Raw genomic sequence first — 12,131 nt, forward strand, 5'->3', positions numbered from 1 at the left:
ACATATATGCACCTACGTCAAATAAATCAGTTCTTCAACCAGTCTTTTTCCAGGGCAAGGAATTTCTCCAGGTCTCTCTCTTCCAGTGTCTGACCTAAGAGAAGAGTGAGGCAGGTCTGAGCACCGTAGCAACTGCTCCTTGGAGTTCTGAGGCAGTTAGAATGCAGCTTGCTTTGAATGCTCAGAACACCACAAACTCCAGGGTACTGGTCGTTTGGAACATTTGGCAACTGCTTGGAGGCAGTATGCATTCGAATACCAGTGCGATTCTGCAACTTTTAAATGACACTCCTTTTTTTGTTAGATGTAAGCTTATGCAAAAAATTGGATGCAAAATGTGGAAATAAACAGCCCAGCTGCCAGTTCCAAAGGATTGAGCAAGCAAGATTTGAAATAAACCAGGAGTCAGCTACCTTTTTCAGCCATGGGCCAGTCCACCGTCCCTCAGACCATGTGGTGGGCCAGACTATATTTTGAAGGGGGGGAAATGAACGAATTCCTATGCCCCAGAAATAACCCAGAAATGCATTTTAAATAAAAGCACACATTCTACTCATGTAAAAACACCAGGCAGGCCCCACAAATAACCCAGAGATGCATTTTAAATAAAAAGACACATTCTACTCATGTAAAAACATGCTGATTCCCAGACCATCCACGGGCCGGATTGAGAAAGCAATTGGGCCGCATCTGGCCCCTGAGCCTTAAGTTGCCCACCCCTGGTTAAGGTCACATCGAATCCTTTCAGGTATTCAAAGATGGCTATCATATTATCAGCTGGAGAGGGTTTTTTGTTTTGTTGGACCCACATTTTCTATTGAATTGATATTGCCCTGCCTCATTTGGGAAGGTTTTGCTTGTGTTGCAATTGTAATGGTTTTGTCTTTTTCATAATTATGTGTTTTATTGCTGTAACACTTATGGTGGGACCTTATAATGAAGAGTGGGCAAGAAATCTTATAGGTAGATGGATCAATAGTCAGTCTAGCAAAAGCAAATGTGTGTTTGCATGGGGAACATAATGGATAAGAGCAATCCAAACTATAGGAACCTGCTGTAATAATTGTTGGGGTAAATGCTGCTGCTGTAACTTACCACTGTTTCAAACTCCATTGAGGAATGGGACTACTGCTGGCCAGGACAACTTGAGCCTGACAGAGAGAAAACAACCATTACACCACTTGTTTTGTGAGTGTAACTTCCACTGGGTTACCAGGTCATGTGCCTGAGCCGAGCAGAGTTTGGAATAGGGGCAAGTTCCCCCCTGCCCATTTCCATCTTCACTTTCCCAGAGCACCCCTTTTCGGGGACTTCCCTTGGCTGAGCCATGACACAGCAGTGACATCAGTGTCTCTCCAGCTGAGCCAAGATGAGTGACTTCTGTGGCTCAACCACAGATGCACCTTTTCCAAACTCTGCTCATCTTGGCAGTTCTTGGGTTTGGAATGCCCCCTTAGTTTTTATTTGCATTAATTTATTGGAAATATTTTAATTCCACTATTAATTGCTAACATAGCTGCCAAGTTATCCCTTTTTTAAAGGGATTTTCCCTTATGCTGAATAGGCTTCCTCGCGAGAAAAGGGAAAACTTGGCAGCTATGATTGCTAATGCTTCCAGGCAGTGATACAATAAACTCTGGTAATAGCCTGGAGAAGAGAAGGTTAAGGGGTGATATGATACCCATGTTCAAATATATGAAAGGATGTCATATGGAGATTGTTTTCTGCTGCTCCAGAGAAGCGGACACGGAGCAATGGATTCAAACTTCAAGAAATAAGATTCCACCTAAACATCAGGAAGAACTTCCTGACAGTAAGAGCTGTTTGGCAGTGGAATTTGCTACCAAGGAGTGTGGTGGAGTCTCCTTCTTTGGAGGTCTTTAAGCAGAGGCTTGACAGCCATATGTCAAGAATGCTTTGGTGGTGTTTCCTGCTTGGCATGGGGTTGGACTGGATGGCCCTTGTGGTCTCTTCCAACTCTATGATTCTATGATTCTATAATAAACTTAGTCTGCTTCTCCATATTCTTCCAACCCCTTTCCAAGGACTGGTAAAATGTGTAAAGTGGGAAGCCTCACACAGCTCCCGTACGTGATATGTGGCTTTCTACCTGTTGAACAAGTACCCTAATGATATCCCCAGGAGCCAGAATGTGAGTTAGTGAGGCTCATGCCTTTATATATGATGGCAGAGCTGGGAGTACAAGCAAATGAGTCAAGTGTAGTGAAGCATATTTCTCATTAAATAGAGCAACTGGAAACAAAGCTCATGGAAAGGTGAGCTCATTTATCAAATCATATGTGGATGACACAGGCGTTATGTTTTATTACCTCCAGGGCTCGAGGTAATATCAAACAGTTTTTGCTGGGTAATGCCAAGGATTCATAATGTTGTTTTTGGAGGCACTTCATATATTGCACTGAATGGGCGCATCATTGCCAGTTGGTTTGCTCTAGGAAAAACAAAACAAAAGTGAGCTTCAGGGGAAGCTCAGTGTTAGAACACATAGCTTGCATACAAAAGGACACGGTTCAGACCTTGGCATCTCTAGGTAGAGCTGGGAAAGACTTCTGCTGAAACCATGGAAAGTCACCAACAATCTGTGCATGTCAGGGATGTAGAGCCTGTAGCCCTCCGTATGTTGTTGGGCTACAACTCCCACCATTCCTGACCATTGGCCATGCTGGCTGGAGTCCAACATTATTGGAAATTGGGTCCTCCCTAACCAGAGGGCACGTGTTGCGGTGTGACCTGGCAACCAGACCCTGTGTTGTGGGTGGGAACGTCTGAATGGCCACAACACCTTATTGAAGGTCCCTCGCTGCCGGGTGCAATCAGACCAATGGGATGCCAGCAAATTTGTATTGAGGGACCTCTATTTAAGCCAATGTATGTGTCCCTCAGCTTCCTCTTTTGGGCCAATGCATTGGAACACACGCCCACCTCTCCCTATATTCAGGGCTTGCACGCATGTCCTTGCTATGCCGTTGTGTGTCGTCTGTAGTTGGGACAGGCATGGCAGGAATGTCCCCCACTTGGCTGATTGGCTGGTGCCATTTGGGTTTCGTCTGCCGTGTAGCAAATCGTCACAACTTGTAAGGTTGTGGATAGGCTCTGGTTCAGGTGATAGGGGTGGCAGAGCGGTCTGGCTATCCCTATGCGATGGGTATTCCGTTAAAGAATCCTGGGACTCTTGGTTGGTCTTCCCTGAGAGGGGTTGTGCCCGGAGCCAGAGTCCAGGGGGGCATCTGGCTGGTGGACTGATTGAACACCACCTTCTATTGTGCTGAGTATTTACCCAAGGCTGACCTATGGTGTGCCCTGGGTCAGCGCTGCCTTCAAGGGTGCAGGGAGCTAGTCAAACCAGAGCTTATGCGACCACTCACTTATTGTAATGGCCAAAAACCAAACCAAAAATTTGAGTCTTGTCTGAATTTATTTGTGGAAGGTTCAAGGTTCTACACAAGTAAGGGCCAGTTTTTCTTCCATTGTATAGACAGGCTGCAAAATCTCTTCCTGTGACCCTATTGCTGCTTACTTACTTGCTTCTTCCTCTTGCTCCTGACTTACTTGCAAAAGTGCTTCTTGTCTCTTTGGCACAGTACTCTTCCTAGAATATCTTAGTGTTTCTTCCTCTTTCCTGAGCATCAAGGCCATCTAGCAATGTGCCATCATGCTATAGGGAGAAGAATTGCCTTTGTTAATAAGTTGGTGCATTTCCTCCCCATTGCAGCATTGTGTTGTGATGAGTGGTGTCTCTTGTTCTTCAGAGATTGTTGCCTGAAGAACAAAGTTAGCATCACAACACTGCAACAGGAGAGGAAATACTGTCTTTCTAAAGAGTGAAAAACAACATTTCTTCTCCTCCAAATCACAATGGGAAGGAAGGAGACCACTGTGTCTGTAGTTGATAGAGAATATGAATTGTGTGTGTCTCTGTGTGTGTCTCTCTCTCTCTGTGTGTGTGTGTCTGTGTGTGCTGCATGTAGAATAATAGAATTGTAGAGTTGGAAGAGACCGCAAGGGTCACATAGTTCAACTGTCTGCAGGGCAGGAATCACATCTAAAGAATCCCTGCCAGATGGCCAGATGGAATTTTAAAACCCTTCAGTTTGTGGGTTGTGTGTACTGTATGGCAAGTATGCATGTGTGGTGCATATCTGTGTGTGATCTATATGTGTGGTGAATGCATGGTGAGTATGCTGTGTGGTCCATATGTGTGGTCTGTATGTAGCTTTGTATGCTATGTATCTGGTGAGTGTATATGTTTGCTTTGGCCATAGCTGGTGTGTGGCCCTGAGAGAGTTCGTGGACTGTGAATGTTGTCCTTGGACCCCAAAATTGTAGCCACTGGTGATGCAGACAATACTAAGCTATATATACCAATGGCCTTGTTTGTTATGTGGCAGCTTCCAATTCATTTGTTTTTTGAAGTTGATTTTCAGCTTGTTGAGCACTGTCAGAGACCTCATCAGCCATGTCTGAAGTCTCATTACTTAATTTTTCAAAAGCTATTTCAAAATTGTGATGTATGAGAAAAGATCAGAATGAAAACAGCCCATATTAGTAAAAATGTGTGAGAGAGTGCATGCTTAGAGTCGTGCTTCAGAGGACAGTTCAGCAATTATTGGAAGCCTGGGGCTATACACTTATTGAAATAAAGGAATCTAAGATAGCTAAATCCATTAACTTCACTGAGTCTGCTCTGAGTAGGATTAGCATTGGATACAACCCTTGGAGTCTTCTCTCTGCTGAGACACACACACAAAAACACAATAATGAATCCCGAACAATTGTGTGGAAGCCATTGCATGTGAATCTCTATGTACAAATGCTTTCCCTGTATGCCTGTGAATTGTTGATTAGATACAGGATGCTGGGCAGGTTTCTGATAGTATCTAGCATGCAAGGTCACAAGTTGCAGCATAATAGTTTAACCTGAAGGGTTAAAAAGAGCAGAAGCATTACTTTTGAAATGAAAAGATTCAAAAGTATCTTATTTTTGTTGAGAAGAGAGAAGCATAGCCATTGTCTACAACAGGGGTAGGCAACCCTAGGCCCATGGCCGGATGCGGCCCAATCGCCTTCTCAATTCGACCCACGGACGGTCCAGGAATCAGCATGTTTTTACATAAGTAGAATGTGTCCTTTCATTTAAAATGCATCTCTGGGTTATTTGTGGGGCATAAGAATTCATTCATCTCTTCCCCCCCCCCCCAAATATATATATATAGTCTGGCCCACCACATGGTCTGAGGGACAATGAAAAAGATTGCTGATCCCTGGTCTACAAGAATATCAAGCTATGGCAGTAATATGTGGTTGAAATAAAACTGAGGTGTTTTCTTTTTGAACTGTTTATTTTCTTCATTTGAAAGAGTTTAAAAAAGAAAGAAAGAAATGTGTGCCATTTGAAATGTAAATATGTTTGGGGTTTTAGATGTTCAAGGGGTGTGTGTTTAAGTAATCAGTACAATGCAAGCTTAAGGTGAGCAAATATTTTGCTCCTATTGTTTTATGTTTGCTGCTGACTATTTCAGGAGGCTTAAGAAGCCCTCACTTTGCAGCTTGGCGGGTTCTGATTGTATCCAGTTGCGAGGCTCAAAGAGGCTTTATATAATTCAGGAGCAGGGCAGAGAAAAGAGGGGGGGGGAACCAACTGCCATGTGAATAAAATGTCAAAGTATCTCCTCTCACGAAGCTATCGGTGTGCTGGTCTTGAACACGTAAGTTCGGTTGGATAGAGAGTAAATGATTTTTTACAGATAATGTGCTTTTATAATCTAACAAAGGAAGAAGAATTGCCTCTGAAGAAAAATGTCCTTTTTGTCTTCCTTTTGTGCCCTTGAAGGTTTTTTCCTCTCTTTTTTCTGGAATCCATCAGAGGATAAAGAACTGGGTGACAAACAGAAGAGGGAGGGAGGGGATAAGAGGAAGAAGACTAAAAATATAAAAGGGACCAACTGGCCTTCTAAAAAAATCCCTTCTACAGCACCATGTCTGGGAGGTGGCTCTCAACTGCTGCTATTGTGTGGAAGTCCAAAACACTACCGTCCCTTCTTGTCATGTGTGATTCTATAGAATAAAACTATTTATTTTTTGGCTTCACCTCTGGCTTCTCCCAAGAAAACTTAATTAGTTCCGGAGGTCCGTTCCTAACCCAAAACCAGGGGCGTAGCCAGGATCAAAACTGGGGGGGGGGGGAGCCATGGTCGTTCAGGGGCGGGGCCATGAAGTGGGAACGTGGGCGGGGCTACAGGGCCAGCTGGCCTGAACATTATGGCAGCGGCAGCGGCTACCTTGTGCTTCTGGGGCTGGCAGCATCGGCGGCTACCCTGCTTGGCTGGAGAGGACCGTTCTTAACCTGAGGCACGCTTTCGCTAATGGGGCCTCCTGCTGATGCTGTGCCGCCGTCGCACAATTTCTATTCTCATCGTGGGGCAAAGTTCTCAACTTGAGGTACTACTGGGTTAGTGGAGTCTGTAACCTGAAGTGTTTGTAACCCAAGGTATCACCAGGGCCGTCTTAAGCATACCTGCCGCCCTGGCGACGTGGTGCCACGGATCCCTCCGGCGCCCCCGCCCTGTTTACCAGAGCGGTGGGCGCAGCGCGGCTGCCGCCTGGAGGGCCGGAGCCCTGCACAACCCAGCCTGGCCGTAGGCCCGGCCCTGGGCCAGGGGGCGCTGCCCGCCTCCTGTTGTGACGCCCCTGCGCGCGACGGAGGCGACCCCAGGCCCGTGCGCCTCCGGAGAGCAGCCTGAAGCTGCTGAACAGCTGAGAGGCGAGCCTGGGGCGGCCTCCGCCGTGGGCGCAGCGGTGCCCCTGGTGCCCTGGCGCTCCGCGCCTCCGGACCCGGGCCTAGAGACGGCCCTGGGTATCACTCTACATAGTAATGCAATACTGCAAAAAGAAGAATTACCAAGGGTGATATGTGTATTGTGCTTTTAAACTAATTGAGAAAACCCATGTTTTCACTGGAGAGAGCATAGGCCATGGGTAGGCAACCCATGGGGCTGAATCCGACCCAATCTCCTTCTCAATCCGGCCCACGGACAGTCCGGGAATCAGCATGTTTTTACATGAGTAGAATGTGTCCTTTTATTCAAAAATGCATCTCTGGGTTGTTTGTGGGGCCTGCTTGGTGTTTTTACATGAGTAGAATGTGTGCTTTTATTTAAAATGCATCTCTGGGTTATTTGTGGGGCATAGGAATTCGTTCATTTTCCCCCCTCTTCAAAATATAGTCTGGCTCCCCACAAGGTCTAAGGGACAGTGGACTGGCCCCCTGCTGAAAAAGTTTGCTGAGCCCTGGCATAGGCTGTTTTATTTAATACCTAGGGTTGAAAGCCATTGTATACATTAGGGGTGGAAAGGTGGCAAAGCTGAGATAGTAGAAATCTGGACAGTACGTCTTCAAAACTATACTTGGTCAGCATATGTTTTGAATGCAAGCCCCAAGCGTTGGGGGAAAGTAGCTTGGCTTAATTTCTGAGCCAGTCACACCCTCTCAGTCTTAGTCTACATCATGGTAGGAAGGCTCACATTCGCTGCTGTCAGCTCTTTTGCTGACAGGTAAGGACGTAATGACAAAAGGGTTTTGTTGTTGCATGTTCCTTTTTGGTTTTGTTGTGAAAGTATCTGTGCTTCTGAAATATTCTGGGACAGGCACGCCAAGCATGTGACATCATGTGTGTGATGCACACATGTGATGTCACATGCATTGGGAGGAGGCTTCAAGGCCTAGAGAGGCCCACCGCCAACATGAGGAGGCCTGGAGAGGCCTTGCTTCCATCACCATTTTAAAAAAGAGATTAATAATTTTGGCACCCCTCAAGTCTGCTGGGATCTGCTCTCTCTCCCAGATTTTTCTGATGAGCTTGTGAAGTTGTTGTGTAAGTTCAGTTCCGCCCACTTTGAAGACTTCTTTATGGTCCAGCTCTCACTTCTTTATGGCGATCAGCCTTCTTTATGGTCCAGCTCTCACTTCCATACATCACTACTGGGAAAACCATAGCTTTAATTATATTGTACGGACCTTTGTCGGCAAGGTGATGTCTCTGCTTTTTAAGATGCTGTCTAGGTTTGTCATTGCTTTTCTCCCAAGAAGCAGGCGTCTTTTAATTTCGTGACTGCTGTCACCATCTGCAGTGATCAAGGAGCCCAAGAAAGTAAAATCTCTTAATATTATTACATTTGCTCCCAACTCCAAGTGGTTAGAGACTTCAGCATATAGCTCGGGTTTAGTTTCTTTTATTACTTTCTCATTCCTTTATTACTTTTAGCTTTCTGTTCCTTTCGTTGCTTTGCCCTTGCTTCTGCTTGTTTTTTTGTTTTTTTGTTATTTGTTGTCCTCTACTCTGGGTTAATGAGCACTCACACTTTATATGTAGGTGACCTTTGCAGGATCACGCGCGGGGCTACAGTTCCCAGGGCACTTAATAGTAGAAGGGGCCTGGCTTCTTTCTCAGTGTTATTATTGGGAGGTTCACGCCCAACCTCAGTAATCAAGTTTCTTGCTGGGAGGTGGGGCCATCCCCATTTATAAATAAGGGGTGGAACTGACAATAGCCAGGTGAATCTGGAGATTCACCCTCCCTACCCTCCCTTTGTTTAATGTTTTCTTGCTGCAGGTTAACTTTTTCTTCCTGTTTAGTGGGCGCTGCTATGGTCTTTGACTGGTTGCTGTTGAAGGACCGGGAAGAAATTTTCCTGCATTGGCAGGTTTTGCCGCAACTTTGGTGGTTATAGCCTTGGGTGGAATCATTTAGTCTTTTCTTCTCTTTAATGGTGTGTGTGTGTGTGTGTGTGTGTGTGTGTGTGTGTGTAAAGTGGTGACTCACCCCCCTGCGGTGGCGATTCCAGGGCCCCCCTCTTAAAGGGGTTATATACTGTATATGGGTGTCACTGGCCATGCACTGAAAGGTCATCACCCTGCGAGCGGTGATATGGGCTGGGCTGCCTACTACACTTATGTCTCGCAGAGCACCCCCATATCCCATTTACCCTGATGTGCCCCAGTTCCCCCGGCTGGGAGGGATACACGCCCAAGGCCTAAGCCAAGGTCTTCCTACATTCGGAAGTTTAATAAAGTAGTGCTCGCTTCGGCAGCACATATACTAAAATTGGAACAATACAGAGGAGATTAGCATGGAAGTTTAATAAAGCTGTGGCCTCGTTTTAATTCCATATAGCGTTGTCAGAGTCTTTATTCCTTCCTTTTGATCCCTGGGGGCTGGGGCTGTTGTGCCTAGTCACCCAATGAGGGGACTGCATGCAGATAAAGGTGATGGTTGGTTGCTGAAGGACCCTGTGTAAGAGGCAGGGAAGGGGACATCTCCTGGGGTGGGAGGCTGGGAGAAGAAAGGGAAGCTCCCAGGTGAGAGCTGGGAGGGTTCACCTCTTTCTGTATGGGACAAGAGTTATGAAAAAGGACTTTGCCTTCTCTCTCTCTCTCTTTTTGTTTAGTTTGCTTTTTATTGTAAAGCACTGTACTATGAAAAGTGTTAATGAAATTTTCTTTTTTTAAAAAATAGCTGCAAGCCACATGTTGCCCAAGGACATTCTGCACTCATCCAAGTGGCAGATGTGGAGGCAATATCTAGGTAGGTACTGGAACACACAATGACAAAGTTCTGTCTACACTGGGCTACCCTGTCATTCCACAGGGTTTTCTAGCCCTACATGGAGAGAGCAGAGATTGATCAGGTACTATTTGTATGCTACACATTCGCTCTACTACTGAGCTACATCGCTCGCGTGCTTTTGAAAAGAGAAACACAACATCTCAATTTCTTTTCCTTGGTGTTTTCTTACCACATCTTTGTGGCAAAAGGATGGACCACATCTTTTGAAACAGGGAATAGTCAGTGTGCTTTAAGTAACAAGTGGCATTTCTTTCATGTATGCCATTCAGATTGTCAAGAACATTCATGCACAAAATATACAGTCAAGATCTTAGAAGTATTCCCATTTCCCCCTACCCTTTGAAAGTTCATTGTGCTCTGGGAGAAGGAGGTGTTTAGGCATTATCATTTGAGAATTGGCACCTGTGTGCTCTATCTTAATATGCATTTCTCATTTTAATCAAACCTCTGTAAACATCAACCCCTTGAAAATAATAATCAGCATCAAAAGATGCATTGGCAGGCACATACAAGATGAATCAAAATGCTTTTCTTTCTCCAATGCTAATCTTTTCCTAATTAGTCTCTATTAATATTATGCTGCACTGCTCTTTTGTGTGTGTGTGTGTTTTAACTACCTTGTCAGTAACAAAAAAAATCAAATTGTAAATGAATGAGAACTGTGTACAGCCTAATAATTTAAGCCTCCAATTTCAATCTCACTGTGTGTGTCGTTCTCTCCCACTAGTCCTTTCAATTATTTGAGAACTAGGGAGATTTCTGTCTTGCCTTGTCTGCCCTTCTGGTGGGCAGGGTGAGGAGGGATACTGTATACTGTGATGGTTGAGATTGGACATTTTGTTATGGTGAGCCAAAATCCTGAGAAACAGTTGGAGAGTTTCTCTTCTCCTGGACATATTTGGTGAAATAGCACGCACACAGCAATATCATAGCTGCCAAGTTTTCCCTTTTCTCGCGAGGAAGCCTATTCAGCATAAGGGAAAATCCCTTAAAAAAGGGGATAACTTGGCAGCTATGAGCAATATCTCTGCTAACAAGCAGGGTGTGCAAATTTGAGAGGACGTCTGTGCACAGCTCTAGTTAATTCTGCTTGACACACATTACTTTTGTTCATGGAAGTGCAGAGTGGTGTGAGGAGAAAGCTCCACAGGATTCAGCAAAGGAACTTCAAATTCTGTGGTATAGTCCGTTTGAAGTGGAACCTGCTACTGTCTCTAAGGCAAATTAGGTGCCATATTGCAGAATGGGGACCACAAACAGGGAGTCTAGAATGTGCTATGATTCTGTAGGAGGGGAGAGAACACACTTGCACTGATGCCTCAACACCCTCCAGAATGAGGCAAGGGAGCTAGTATTCCCTTTACCTCTGCCCTCCTTTCCAGTTAAAGTAACATTTGGAGAGGATTTCTAGTTGCTGTGTTCTAACACTGGGAAGAGAATCAATGTTCCCACCTGAACAAGCAATCTTTTTACCCTTGAACTGCAGCAACTTATCATGCGTGGGGAGTATGTGTGTGGGGGGGGGGAGTTCCAATACATACGCCCCCTACAATCCTGGTCTCTCTAGCTATACACACAAGACTTTACCAGTTTATTTCAGGTGGTCACGCTTCTGCTTTCTGACAGGTCCTTTGTTTTCCCCAGCCATTTGTTTGGGGGATAAGAGCTGACCTTTGATCTCAATAGAAATGTTTGCTTCACTTGGTGAAGAGTTCTTGCAATGCTCTGTAGCCTGTCAAAGACATGTCAGCAAATTGTACACTAAGATGGTTGCTCCTCTGCAAGCAATAATAATAATTTTCTTTTTTAAAAACAAAACGTTTTTTTGAGGGTTAAAATGCTTCTTGGAAGAGTGTGCTCTTGTACTTGGATCAGAGCAACACTGGACATTATAGTATCCTGATCCACCACAGGCAAGTTATGGCGACGCACAGGGGAGATCAATAGTTCCAGTGTTCCTGGCAGTCAGAAAAGAAAGGCAGGCAGAATCAGCAAATTAGATAGCGACCTAGGTCTGGATTTCAGTACCACAATTCATGATTCTGCAGTTGAGGCAGAATGTAGGTTTTCAGTGGCACCCCAGAGCAACTGGCAGATCTTTATAGCCTGGGCTAGGCATTCATTGACTGGAAGCTTCATCTCCTGAATGCTGCATCCGGGCAGTTAAAGGACTTCTGCTGTCATTGGCTTCTTCTGGGCCTGTTTCAAGCTGAGGGGGCTCCTGATCCTTTGAGGAGTCTGTAGACCAATAATCAAAGTCTGGCAGCAAAGGTGTTTCCTTTTTGTTCAGGGGAGAATAAGTGGGCTCCTGTGCCTACAGCTCTACATAAAGTCATAACGGGGTGGATACATCTCCTCCTCAGGGATGTCATCTTTTGAAGTCATGGTCTGGAGCATGGGTAGGCAAACTAAGCCCCGGGGGCCGGATCAGGCCCAATCGCCTTCTCAATCTGGCCCATGGACGGTCCGGGAATCAGCATGTTTTTA

The 12,131-nt window shown here is 45.3% G+C and overlaps 1 pseudogene; it reads left to right on the forward strand.

Moving 5' to 3' along the window:
• Nucleotides 1-9,092: 9,092 nt before the first annotated feature.
• On the forward strand, nucleotides 9,093-9,151 carry LOC118097437 (U6 spliceosomal RNA; annotated as a pseudogene).
• Nucleotides 9,152-12,131: the final 2,980 nt, after the last annotated feature.

This window comes from Zootoca vivipara, chromosome 15 (assembly GCF_963506605.1).
Source record: "Zootoca vivipara chromosome 15, rZooViv1.1, whole genome shotgun sequence".
Lineage (NCBI taxonomy): Eukaryota > Metazoa > Chordata > Lepidosauria > Squamata > Lacertidae > Zootoca > Zootoca vivipara.